The sequence below is a fragment of the Oncorhynchus mykiss genome, chromosome 5 (genome assembly GCF_057628025.1).
Source record: "Oncorhynchus mykiss isolate SJ-2025 chromosome 5, ASM5762802v1, whole genome shotgun sequence".
Classification (NCBI taxonomy): domain Eukaryota; kingdom Metazoa; phylum Chordata; class Actinopteri; order Salmoniformes; family Salmonidae; genus Oncorhynchus; species Oncorhynchus mykiss.
The window spans coordinates 81,673,455-81,686,251 of NC_143026.1; positions in this window are offsets into that span (position 1 = coordinate 81,673,455).

Below are 12,797 nucleotides of genomic sequence, written 5' to 3' on the forward strand. Positions count from 1 at the left end.
TGCTTCGAGGGTGACTGTTGATGTGTGCAGAAGGTCCCTAGTTCGCGCCCGGGTATGGGCGAGGCGAGGGGACGGTTTAAATTTGTACTGTTACATTGATGCTGTTGACCCGGATTACTGGTTGCTGCGGAAAAAGGAGGAAGGTCAAAAGGGGGGTGAGTGTAACGGATGTGAAACGGCTAGCTTAGTTAGCGTGGGCGCTAAATAGCGTTTCAATCAGTGACGTCACTTGCTCTGAGACCTTGAAGTAGTAGTGCCGCGGCACATGACTGTTGATGTGTGCAGAAGGTCCCTAGTTCGCGCCCGGGTAAGGGCGAGGGGACGGTCTAAAATTATACTGTTACACCCGCGTTTATGGTTGAGGCAGAGGGGCGAATCCTATCCATGGAAAACTTATTGACAGATGCCATGGAAACAATAGCATATGCTAAAAAGAAAATCGAGCATCTGGAAGAGAAAACAGAGGACCTGGAAAACAGGGGGCGAAGGAATAATTGTGTTCTATTCAATCTGGGCGAAAAAGAAGAGGGAAACATGCCACTGATCCGCTACCTGCAAGACAAACTTCCCGAGTGGCTCCACATGTCCACCGACAGGCCCATAGAACTCGAGAGAGCTCACCGAGCACTGAGGCCCCCACCAGCAGCCAGACAACCACCGCGCCCAATCACCATACGTTTCCTGAGATTCACCGACAAGGAACGAGTCCTACAGGCGGCGAAAAACAACACCATCACAGTGGGAAACGCCAAACTCGCTTTACACCAGGACCTGTCAGCTGGAATACGCCGAAAGCGCTGAGAATTTGACGAAGTGAAGAAATACTCCATTGACCGAGGCATCTTCAGGGGATTCAAATACCCAAACGAGCTCAGGATTCTTCACCAAGGAGCCTTGCGACACTTCAAAACTCCCGAAGAGGCAAAACGTTTTTTGAAAGACAATCCTGGCCAATGAGAAACAGACCAATGACTAAATGCGATTAATGCCATTACTAAAGGAGGTAAGACTACATATAGCCGATATCCAGAGACCCACCCCCTAAAGGTCATTATAGCCGTCCAATTTATATTTATTTTCCTTTAACTGAGAGGGATGGGCTGTATAGCCTAACCTAGGCCTACTAATGTTTCAGCCTACTTTTATTTCCCTGTTTTTTTTGTTGTTGTTGCTATTATTACTTGGGGTTCCCTATGTCCCTCGGGGGAGGTATATGTATGCTTGGCTATTGATTTTTATTTTTCTCCCCTCTTTTACTGTGGTCTGGACGAGGGCAACTATGTTATTTACTCAATGCGGGGTGGAGAGGATGAGGCATTTCTTTGGTGGGGAGAGGGAGACGTTGTGCGTTGCTAACTGTTCCCGGTTTTTGTTTTATTCGGAACACAGAATTGAGACTGAGCGGGGGGGTAATAGATCCAACGGGATGTGTCGAGTTGTTTAGAGATTATTATTTTATGTACACCATTTATTTTCCTTTTATGTGAACGCAGCTGTAATTACTATCCATTTTTACCCAGCGATGACTTGCACTAAAGTTCGATTACTGCTCGATGACGATGACTAGTACCTTGAATCTATTGACATGGAACTGCCATGGTCTAGGGCATGCAATAAAACGAAAAAAGATACTATGTGCTCTAAAAAAGGAAAAAGCAGACATCGCTATTACAAGAGACACACTTCTGTGATGCTGAACATGCCAAACTCCGCAGAGCTTGGGTGGGACAGGTGTATTTCTCATCTTTCAAATCAAACAGTAGAGGCACAGCCATACTTATCCATAAAAATGTTCCATTCATAATTGACAAAAACATATCTGATCCGGAGGGGAGATTTATTTTGATAACTGGGTCACTATATGGTCAACCAATTACTATATTAAACATATACGCCCCTAACACAGATACTCCTGCCTTCATGTCAAAAATTATAACCCTGTTCAATGAGCATTGTGTCTGCTTTGGCGTGGTGGCCGGAGATTTTAATTATACCCTTAACCCAACCCTAGACAAATCATCTCAAGTCCCCACCACAAATCCTAGATCTGCAAAGATGTTGAACTCTCTTACTAAAGAGATGGGACTGATAGATATCTGGAGAGAGACTAATAGCTCATCTATGGACTATACATACTACTCTAATGTCCATAACACCTACTCCCGTATAGATTACATTTTTATCCCAAAGAGTTTCATAAATTCAGCCACTTGTACAATCGGACCCATAGCACTTTCAGATCACGCCTTTGTCCACTTCCGCTTTGACCTCTGCAAAAACATCCCGAGGTCAAAGAGCTGGAAATTCAACACCTCCATGCTATCAAACGAAGCGTTCCATACATTAGTAACTACATGGATAGACAACTACACACAAGACAATAAAGATTCTCCTGTTTCTCCGGCCACAATGTGGGACGCTGCTAAAGCCACACTAAGAGGTCATCTAATTGCATATGCTTCCTCTAAGAAAAAAGCAATGGAAGCACACAGGCTAGATCTTGAGAGGGAGCTGGAATGCTGTGAAAAAATACATAAACAATCCCTAGACAGCACCTCCTGGAGTCATCTTAAAGCATCCAAAGCCAAACTGAATTTGGACTACACTCGGGAGATAAAAAAAAAAAGTTTTCTTTACTAAACAGAAATACCATGAGTATAGCAATAGGCCCAGTAGATTGCTTGCTTACCAATTAAGAAAGGAGCAGTCAGAGCGTACAATCATGGCTATCCGAACAGCAGAGGACGAGGTCACATATGACCCAAAAAAGATCCATTTAACTTTTCATGATTTTTACTGCAAACTATATACCTCTGAGAGAAAACACACGGAGGCAGAACTCCACTCTTTCCTAGAGGGAATCTCGCTACCTAAACTATCAGAGACCGACCAAGAAGATCTCAACTCCCACTTCACTCCTGAGGAGGTCCTGGAGGCAATTACCTCCATACCACCTAATAAGTCCCCAGGCCCAGATGGATTCCCCAGAGAGTTCTACTGTCATGTATTGTCATGTTGTGTCTTGTTTCTGTCCTTTCCCTTCACCCTGTCTCCCTCTGCTGGTCGTTATTAGGTTACCTTTTCTCCCCCTCTTTCCCCCAGCTGTTCCTTGTCTCCTCCTAACTACCTCGTCACCCTTTTTCCCACCTGTTCCCTTTTTCCCTCTGATTAGTCCTCTATATCTCTCTCTGTTTTTGTTTCTGTCTTTGTCGGATTCTTGTTTGTGTTATTCATGCCTGAACCAGACTATCGTCATGTTTGCTGCAACCTTGTCCTGTCCTGTCGGAATCTGCCGGTCCATCTGAGCCTACCTATGTTTTGTCATTAAAGAAGCTCTGTTTACGTTAATTCGCTTTTGGGTCCTCATTCACGCACCGTAACAGAAGAATCCGACCAAGAATGGACCCAGCGACTTCGGACCCTCTCCACTCAGCCGTCGAGATCCAGGGAGCGATGCTAGGCAGACACGAGCAGGAATTGTCTGCTGCTCGACATGCCGTTGAGACCCTGGCCACCCAAGTCTCCAACCTCACAGAACAGGTTCACCATCTCCGCCTCGATCCACCGGCCACTTCCAGGGCTTTCGAATCTCCGGAGCCCAGAATCAATAACCCGCCGTGTTACTCTGGGGAGCCCACTGAATGCCGCTCGTTCCTCACCCAGTGTGATATTGTGTTTTCTCTCCAGCCCAACACTTACTCCAGGAGCACTGCTCGTGTCGCCTACGTCATATCTCTCCTTATTGGACGGGCTCGTGAGTGGGGCACGGCAATCTGGGAGGCAAGGGCTGAGTGTACTAACCAGTATCAGGACTTTAAGGAGGAGATGATACGGGTTTTTGATCGATCTGTTTTTGGGGAGGAGGCTTCCAGGGTCCTGTCTTCCCTATGTCAAGGTAATCGATCCATAACAGACTACTCTATTGAGTTTCGCACTCTTGCTGCCTCCAGTGGCTGGAACGAGCCGGCTTTGCTCGCTCGTTTTCTGGAGGGTCTCCGCGCAGAGGTAAAGGATGAGATTCTCTCCCGGGAGGTTCCTTCCAGCGTGGATTCCTTGATTGAACTCGCTATTCGCATTGAGCTACGGGTTGATCTTCGTCACCGAGCTCGTGGAAAGGAGCTCGCGTTCTCCGTTGCCCCCCTCTCCGCATCACTACCATCTTCCTCTGCCGGCTCGGGTGCTGAGCCTATGCAGCTGGGAGGTATCCGCATCTCGACTAAGGAGAGGGAACGGAGAATCACCAACCGCCTCTGTCTCTATTGCGGTTCTGCTGGTCATTTTGTCACTTCATGTCCAGTAAAAGCCAGAGCTCATCAGTAAGCGGAGGGCTACTGGTGAGCGCTACTACTCCTGTCTCTCCTTCAAGATCCTGCACTACCTTGTCGGTCCATCTACGCTGGACCGGTTCGTCAGCTTCCTGCAGTGCCTTAATAGACTCTGGGGCGGAGGGCTGTTTTATGGACGAGACCTGGGCTCGGGAACATGACATTCCTCTCAGACAGTTAAGGGAGTCCACGGCCTTGTTCGCCCTGGATGGTAGTCCTCTCCCCAGGATTCAGCGTGAGACGCTACCTTTAACCCTCACTGTTTCTGGTAATCATAGCGAAACCATTTCTTTTTTAATTTTTCGTTCACCTTTTACACCTGTTGTTTTGGGCCATCCCTGGCTAGTTTGTCATAATCCTTCCATTAATTGGTCTAGTAATTCTATCCTCTCCTGGAACGTCTCTTGTCATGTGAAATGTTTAATGTCTGCTATCCCTCCTGTTTCCTCTGTCTCTTCTTCACAGGAGGAGCCTGGTGATTTGACAGGGGTGCCGGAGGAATATCACGATCTGCGCACGGTGTTCAGTCGGTCCAGGGCCACCTCTCTTCCTCCACACCGGCCGTATGATTGTAGTATTGATCTCCTTCCGGGAACCACTCCCCCCCGGGGTAGACTATACTCTCTGTCGGCTCCCGAACGTAAGGCTCTCGAAGATTATTTGTCTGTAGCTCTTGCCGCCGGTACCATAGTCCCCTCCTCCTCTCCCGCCGGAGCGGGGTTTTTTTTTGTTAAGAAGAAGGACGGGTCCCTGCGCCCCTGCATAGATTATCGAGGGCTGAATGACATAACAGTGAAGAATCGTTATCCGCTTCCTCTTATGTCTTCAGCCTTCGAGATCCTGCAGGGAGCCAGGTTTTTCACTAAGTTGGACCTTCGTAACGCTTACCATCTCGTGCGCATCAGGGAGGGGGACGAGTGGAAGACGGCGTTTAACACTCCGTTAGGGCACTTTGAATACCGGGTTCTTCCTTTCGGCCTCGCTAACGCTCCAGCTGTCTTTCAGGCATTAGTCAATGACGTCCTGAGAGACATGCTGAACATCTTTGTTTTCGTTTACCTTGACGATATCCTGATTTTTTCACTGTCACTCCAGATTCATGTTCAGCACGTTCGACGTGTCCTCCAGCGCCTTTTAGAGAATTGTCTTTTTGTGAAGGCTGAGAAGTGCTCTTTTCATGCCTCCTCCGTCACATTTCTCGTTTCTGTTATTTCCGCTGAAGTCATTAAGATGGATCCCGCTAAGGTCCAAGCTGTCATTGATTGGCCCGTCCCTAGGCCACGCGTCGAGCTGCAGCGCTTTCTCGGCTTCGCAAACTTCTATCGTCGTTTCATCCGTAATTTCGGTCAGGTGGCAGCCCCTCTCACAGCCCTTACTTCTGTCAAGACGTGCTTTAAGTGGTCCGTTTCCGCCCAGGGAGCTTTTGATCTCCTCAAGAATCGTTTTACATCCGCACCTATCCTTGTTACACCTGACGTCACTAGACAGTTCGTTGTCGAGGTTGACGCGTCAGAGGTGGGCGTGGGAGCCATTCTTTCTCAGCGCTCCCTCTCTGACGACAAGGTCCACCCTTGCGCGTATTTTTCTCATCGCCTGTCGCCGTCGGAACGTAACTATGATGTGGGAAACCGCGAACTGCTCGCCATCCGCTTAGCCCTAGGCGAATGGCGACAGTGGTTGGAGGGGGCGACCGTTCCTTTTGTCGTTTGGACTGACCATAGGAACCTTGAGTACATCCGTTCTGCCAAACGACTTAATGCGCGTCAGGCGCGCTGGGCGCTGTTTTTCGCTCGTTTCGAGTTCGTGATTTCTTATCGTCCGGGCTCTAAGAACACCAAGCCTGATGCTTTATCTCGTCTCTTCAGTTCTTCAGTAGCCTCCACTGACCCCGAGGGGATTCTCCCTGAGGGGCGTGTTGTCGGGTTGACTGTCTGGGGAATTGAGAGGCAGGTAAAGCAAGCACTCACTCAAACTCCGTCGCCGCGCGCTTGTCCTAGGAACCTTCTTTTCGTTCCCGTTCCTACTCGTCTGGCCGTTCTTCAGTGGGCTCACTCTGCCAAGTTAGCCGGCCACCCTGGCGTTCGGGGTACGCTTGCTTCCATTCGCCAGCGTTTTTGGTGGCCCACCCGGGAGCATGACACTCGTCGCTTCGTGGCTGCTTGTTCGGTCTGCGCGCAGACTAAGTCCGGTAACTCCCCTCCTGCCGGCCGTCTCAGGCCGCTTCCCATTCCCTCTCGACCGTGGTCTCACATCGCCTTAGATTTTGTCACCGGACTGCCTTCGTCAGCGGGGAAGACTGTTATTCTTACGGTTGTCGACAGGTTCTCTAAGGCGGCTCATTTTATTCCCCTTGCTAAGCTTCCTTCTGCTAAAGAGACGGCACAAATCATCATCGAGAATGTTTTCAGAATTCATGGCCTTCCGTCAGACGTCGTTTCGGACAGAGGTCCGCAATTCACGTCTCAATTTTGGAGGGAGTTTTGCCGTTTGATTGGGGCTTCCGTCAGTCTCTCTTCCGGCTTTCACCCCCAGTCTAACGGTCAAGCAGAACGGGCCAATCAGACTATTGGTCGCATCTTACGCAGTCTTTCTTTTCGCAACCCTGCGTCTTGGTCAGAACAGCTCCCCTGGGCAGAATACGCCCACAACTCGCTTCCTTCGTCTGCGACCGGGCTATCTCCTTTTCAGAGTAGCCTCGGGTACCAGCCTCCGCTGTTCTCATCTCAGTTCGCCGAGTCCAGCGTCCCCTCCGCTCAGGCTTTTGTCCAACGTTGCGAGCGCACCTGGAAGAGGGTCAGGTCTGCACTTTGCCGTTATAGGGCGCAGACTGTGAGGGCTGCTAATAAGCGTAGAACTAAGAGTCCTAGATATTGTCGCGGTCAGAGAGTTTGGCTCTCCACTCAGAACCTTCCCCTTAAGACCGCTTCTCGCAAGTTGACCCCGCGGTTCATTGGTCCGTTCCGTATTTCTCAGATCATTAATCCTGTCGCAGTTCGACTTCTTCTTCCGCGATATCTTCGTCGCGTCCACCCGGTCTTCCATGTCTCCTGTATCAAGCCCGTTCTTCGCGCCCCCGCTCGTCTTCCCCCCCCCCCCCCATCCTTGTCGAGGGCGCACCCATCTACAGGGTCCGTAGGATTTTGGACATGCGTCCTCGGGGCCGTGGTCATCAGTACCTAGTAGATTGGGAGGGGTACGGTCCTGAGGAGAGGAGTTGGGTTCCCTCTCGGGACGTGCTGGACCGTGCGCTGATCGAGGATTTCCTCCGTTGCCGCCAGGTTTCCTCCTCGAGTGCGCCAGGAGGCGCTCGGTGAGTGGGGGGGTACTGTCATGTATTGTCATGTTGTGTCTTGTTTCTGTCCTTTCCCTTCACCCTGTCTCCCTCTGCTGGTCGTTATTAGGTTACCTTTTCTCCCCCTCTTTCCCCCAGCTGTTCCTTGTCTCCTCCTAACTACCTCGTCACCCCTTTTCCCACCTGTTCCCTTTTTCCCTCTGATTAGTCCTCTATATCTCTCTCTGTTTTTGTTTCTGTCTTTGTCGGATTCTTGTTTGTGTTATTCATGCCTGAACCAGACTATCGTCATGTTTGCTGCAACCTTGTCCTGTCCTGTCGGAATCTGCCGGTCCATCTGAGCCTACCTATGTTTTGTCATTAAAGAAGCTCTGTTTACGTTAATTCGCTTTTGGGTCCTCATTCACGCACCGTAACATCTACAAAGCTTTTTGGCCCCAGCTCAGCCCTATCTTCATGCCAATGCTGGAGGATTTTTGCAAAAACTGAGTTCTCCCAGACTCAATGCACACAGCTCGCATTACAGTGTTGCTAAAAAAAGACAAGGACCCCCTATCCTGCTCGTCCTTCCGGCCCATAAGCTTGTTGGATTTCGACTATAAAATAATTACCAAATTGCTCTCCAAAAGACTTAACACTCTTCTTCCCAAAATAATAAAAGCGGACCAAACTGGATTTATTAGAGACAGATACTCTTCTGATAACATTCGGCGTCTTTTTGATATTATTGATCAAGTAAACGCACAGAAGACCCCTGTCCTACTGGCTTCACTGGATGCTGAGAAGGCGTTTGACAGGATGGAGTGGAGCTTTCTGTTTTCAGTCTTAGAAAAGTTCAATATGGGCCCACATTTTATTAAATGGATCAAATCACTATACTCTCATCCAAATTCCATAGTGACTACTAATGGACTGAACTCTGACAGATTCCCTCTGGAACGGGGCACAAGACAAGGGTGCTCGCTGTCCCCGCTGCTCTACTTGTTGGGGGCGGAGCCTCTGGCAGAGCTGATAAGGAGCAATCCAAGTATTATGGGTGTTTCTGCAGGTGGCCTGCAGCACAAGATTTCGCTTTACGCGGATGATGTCTTGCTCTACATATCCAACCCTGAGAAATCCCTCCCTCTCATTTTAGACACAATTGCTCAGTATGGCAAGTTTTCAGGTTATAAGATCAATTTTAACAAATCCACTGCCTGCCCTCTCAATATTACACTCACCAGCTCTATGAAGACACTTTGTCCTTTCCAATGGAAAACACAGGGGTTTCAATACCTCGGGATCTTCATAACACCAGATCTGAATAGCCTTTTTAAGGAAAATTATCTTCCACTCCTGGACCGAATCAAGAACGATCTCCAAACCTGGATCTCCCTCCCAATTAGCTTAGTAGGAAGAATTAATGTAATCCGTATGAACGTCCTCCCTAGACTGAACTACTTATTTCAGATGCTCCCATGCTATCTCCCAGTAGGTTCCTTTTTCAAAACAACTAACCAAAGCATCACCAAATTTATATGGGGCAATAAAAAACCTAGGATCAAGTTTTCCACTCTATCGAAACCTGAATCTAAGGGTGGTCTTGCCCTTCCCTCCCTTCAATTGTACTACTGGTCTGCCCAAATCCGCAACATGCTAACATGGATCACAAACAGACAAGAGTCAACGTGGATTCAGATAGAAGCCCAATCCTGTGGTTCATTGCCCTTAAGCTCAATTATATTCATTAATAACTTTAGTGAAGTGGGCAACATAGCCAAAACCTTTGTGATTTACAGCACCCTACTAGCGTGGAGGGACTGTAAGAAATACCTGGGCATTTCCTCCCAAATATGTTCTCACTCGCCTATAGCGGGAAACCCAGACTTGCCAAAAGCCCTGAGGGAGGCCAACTTTAATCTTTGGCATACTCTATGAATCAGGACCTTTTCAGACCTATTTCATCAGAAAACCACTACACTGAAATCCTTTCAAGAGCTCTGCAGTGAATTCGATGTGCCAAGATCCCATTTTTTCAAATATCTTCCAAATTAGACATGTAATTTCCTCATTTACCTCCGAGAGGAGGTTTAGAACTCAGTTGAATGAAGTTGAAACCCTTCTTGTCACAGCACAATCCATTAAAGGCAAAATATCTTACATCTATAGACTCCTTTCTGAGAAAGGAAGCTCCTCCTTTACTCCTTTGAAAATAATCTGGGAAAAGGACCTTGGTCTGACTATCAGTGATGAGTTATGGGCGGAGGTTTGCGACAGGGTATACTGCTCCTCTACCAGTGTAAAAATGAAATAATCTAATTACAAATTTTTGTACAAATGTTATTATACTCCTTTGAGACTCCATAGAATGAAAACAGATATGTCTCCTAACTGTAAAATATGTACCTCTGAAAGTGGAACCTAAATGCATGTATTTTGGAGCTGTAGGGAGATTGCCAGATCCTGGCAATCTACATACTGCTGCACAGAAAATACTAGAGGTACTGTTTGATATGACCCCGTGTATCTATCTTCTTAATGCCCAGCAGGACTTTGTTCTTGATCCTGACAGAGAAAATTTGCTTATGACTATTACATACTTTGCTAAGAAATGTATTATTCTATTGTGGGCCTCAAATACCCCGCCTACATTTAAAATGTGGATTGACCAGATTGTTGACTTTCTTCCTCTTGAAAAGCTCACTTATGACCTCCACAAGAGACAGCCCAAGTTTGATAGACTCTGGTCTTCACTATTCAACTATATTTCAAACTGGACAGAGTGAACGGGTTGACTAGGGAAATGCGCAGATACATGTTGTGTAAGGTACTGTAAAACCTAAAAACGAATTATTGGCCCGTCGTCTCAGCGAATGCTTGAAATAGCTGATAAGAACCTTGATAGTGCTGCTGCAAGTGTTAAATGTTTTGTTTGTGTGTTTTTATTTTAATTTCGTTTTTGAGTACGTGTGCACCAAGGAAAATAAATGCTTTTATTTGACTTTATCATTCATTTTAATTGTATTTTTATTTTTTCATGTATTATTATTTTTTGACTTTTTCTTTTTTTAAAGCCTGTGAATGTGGAATGTGTTTTGTTGGTTGATTGAAAAACAAGAACTTTAATAAAACTTTAAATTGAAAAAAAAAAAAAAATAGCACTGTTGTTCTAATCGTCAGATCGCAGGTATTCTGATCTTCACTGTCCATGGTGCTGAATCTGGCTGGGTAGATTAGTTTGAATGCTGAAAAGTTGTTTGCCTACATTTAAAGGCCCTGTGAAGTCAAAATAATTAGATTTCATATTGTACAACAGCTGATGAAACTAACACTGTAAATGTGTTTTACAAAAATGTGATCGGGGTCGCTTCCTGATAGTTCTGGTTGAAAATACGGAGCATGTTCCTCTGCCCAGGCCTTGCTGACACTTGCCAGATCTTACACTGCCTGGATAGGTATTTTGTGTGTCAGCTAACCACATCATATGTTATAGCAATCTGTCAGTCGATGACACAATGGATGACTTGGCACACAACCATTGGTTGATGCATGCAACACCTGAGCAGGGACACATTCTTTTCACAGCACTTCAATGCAAAGTAATTTTCGTAGAAGGTTTGGAGAGCATTTTCACTAACCCTAACCCTTTTTCTAACCTTAACCTCAGTTTCCTAACCTGCTACGAAAAATTCACTTCGATATTGAAGTGCCATGAAAAGAGAGTTTCTCACCTTCTAATCAGCAGGTTTGCATGGGCGAGAGTTTTGGCTTTCCATGGCGACATCACCATGTGTAAATTGGTTTATAGACCAACGACAAAGAGAGTGCCAATAACAGCTAGTTTTAATTTCCCCTCCACACTGACCACTCCCAGACAGTCCTAGCAAAATTATTGCTTGAGAAAGTTTTTTTTGCAAAAAATACATTTTTGACCATTTTCATCGTAATCTATTGCAGTAAGGTACTTAATTGTTACCCAGAAATGATTTGATATTGATATAAAAACGTCTGCTTTGGGCCTTAAAAAGATATGTGCACTACATACTCAGAAATCACATATATTGACATTTTAGAATGTATTTTATCAAGAAAGTAAGTTATACATGTCTTTTTTAATCTTACTCTTAGTTGCAAATAATTAATTTGGCTGTGGTTCATTTGATTTTCAGCACAACCCTGTTTGATAACGTCTAGTATTATAGTGACTTCTTGTGGTAAAATGTCAAACTCACAACTAAACTCATTAAAATGGAGGTTTTCTTTACCCTGTCTTATCAAACAGTGCAACATTTGACTGATGAAATAGCATTCTTCTAAAATTCTTACACTTCTAGATGCAAAATACAAGTCACTATTCCAATACTGTTTGATTCTGCCATTTTTGAAATACTATTTACAAATATGAGCGTAAATGTCTGAGATCGAGACACCAACATTTAACATTTCAGTTAAAAACCCTTTGGATAATATCAACATTAATTACTTAACATCTTAACACATACACACCATGTAAATATCAATAAACAGAGGAACACATGCTACAAATAGTTAGTGACTACCTACCAGTCAATTAAATTAGATTATTCAGAAAAATAACATTGTTATAAGAGACAAATTGCCTTTAGACAACATAAATGACTGCATCTGGACACAGGTCAAAACTACTCTGCCGAGCTCAAGTTACCAGCTATGTATGGTTTCAACACTTACATTTATTGAGTTATTGAAAAGTATCCTACAAACATTGTTCGAATGTGAAAGTGATCAGGTTTTCTGAAACAGGTGTGTTTGTATTGAAGAACCCTGAGATTGTGGACAGTAGGACTTGTGTGAACAGGTGTGAACAGACTGAAGATAATGATGTTTTCCTTTCTCTGTCTTTCGAAACTCAGGAACAGTTTGAATGTTTTTTTAATTGTAATTTAAACAATGGTATGGATGATTAAGCTGGATCTTTCTCTCTGAATCAGGAGTGCACTTTCATTCTCCCAATTTTTCCAAAAGCCCAATCTGAGCAACCTTTGCTATAAACCCTGTCTTTCCCATTGTTGTTTCAAAAGTGGAAAATGATCAATTCGATAATCACACATAATGGGCATTTCACAGCCAAGACTTTTGATCCTTCCCATCAAGGCCATGTTGGCCAGTTTAACCTTCACCCGGTCCCTCTCTTCCGGAGTCCTCTTGGAGGTGCACTCCAC